At 41.9% G+C, this 1,073-nt stretch overlaps 1 pseudogene; it reads left to right on the top strand.

The window, feature by feature from the left end:
- The first annotated feature begins 223 nt into the window (after nt 1-223).
- LOC112822277 (large ribosomal subunit protein uL5 pseudogene) lies at nt 224-766 on the top strand (annotated as a pseudogene).
- Nucleotides 767-1,073: the final 307 nt, after the last annotated feature.

The following is a 1,073-nucleotide window of genomic DNA, read 5'->3' as shown; positions in this document are numbered from 1 at the left end:
TCACATAAAAATGCAGATCATTGGATGTTTGGAATTTTACACCCCTTCTCCTTCCTTATTGGTGGTTCTCAAATGAATATTTTGTTCATATTGGAAGATTCCCAAAGGGCCATTTAATTCTCAAGTGTCTTTGGTGATATGATACCATTTTTAAAGATAAGTGCAAGAATTAGAACCATAGTTTGAATACACAGCAGTAATCTGGCTCTTCCTGTTCTCCATCATGGCACAGGATCAAGGTGGAAAGGAGAACCCTATGTAGGAACTTCCCAACCACAAGCTCTGCCTCAGCATCTGTGGGTTGGGGGAGAGTGGAGACAGACTGACTCTGGCAGCCAAGGTGCTGGGACAGCTCACAGCTAGACCCCTGTGTTCTCCAAAGCCAGATAAAGCATCAGATCCTTTGGCATCAACAGAAATGAAAAGCTTGCTGTCCACTGTACATTCCATGGGGTCAAGGCAGAGGAAATCCTGGAGAAAGGTCTAAAGGTGCCTGTGTTTGAGTTAACAGAAACAACTTCTGCAATACTAGAATCTATCATTTGGAGATCGGGAGCACATCAGTCTGCAGATCAAATATGACCCAAGCATTGGTATCTACAGCCTAGATTTCTATGTGGTTTTGGGTAGGCCAGGTTTCAGCATCACAGACAAAAAGCAAAGGACAGCCTGCATTGTGTCTAAACACAGAAACAGAATCAGCAAGGAAGAGGCCATGCACTGGTTCCTGCAGAAGCATGATGGGATCATGCTTCCTGGAAAATAAATTCCCACTTCTACCCAAAAGACCAATAAAAACTTTTTAGTAAAATATTAAAAAAAAAAGCAGCAATCTGACACAGAGCGTATACAACTTAGAAGACAGACCTATGAGAGTCTAGACATTATTCATTGATTATGTTGTTGGTGTACTTTATTTCTCAGGCCTCTAACTGAATATGGTTGGCTTCCTCTGCTGCAGACCTGACAAATTTTCAATTCCTGGCAAACAGAATTTTTAGAGAGAAGGTCACTTCCAGACCAGACTCTTAGGGACAAAACATGATGAGACTGGGGAAATTTCTCATAAGGGA

Source organism: Callorhinus ursinus, unplaced genomic scaffold (genome assembly GCF_003265705.2).
Source record: "Callorhinus ursinus isolate GAN/ISIS: 27379988/994484 unplaced genomic scaffold, GSC_fseal_2.0 scaffold1, whole genome shotgun sequence".
In the NCBI taxonomy this organism is placed as follows: domain Eukaryota; kingdom Metazoa; phylum Chordata; class Mammalia; order Carnivora; family Otariidae; genus Callorhinus; species Callorhinus ursinus.
Note: the sequence above shows the minus strand (reverse complement) of the source record. Positions and strands in the feature narration are given on the sequence as shown.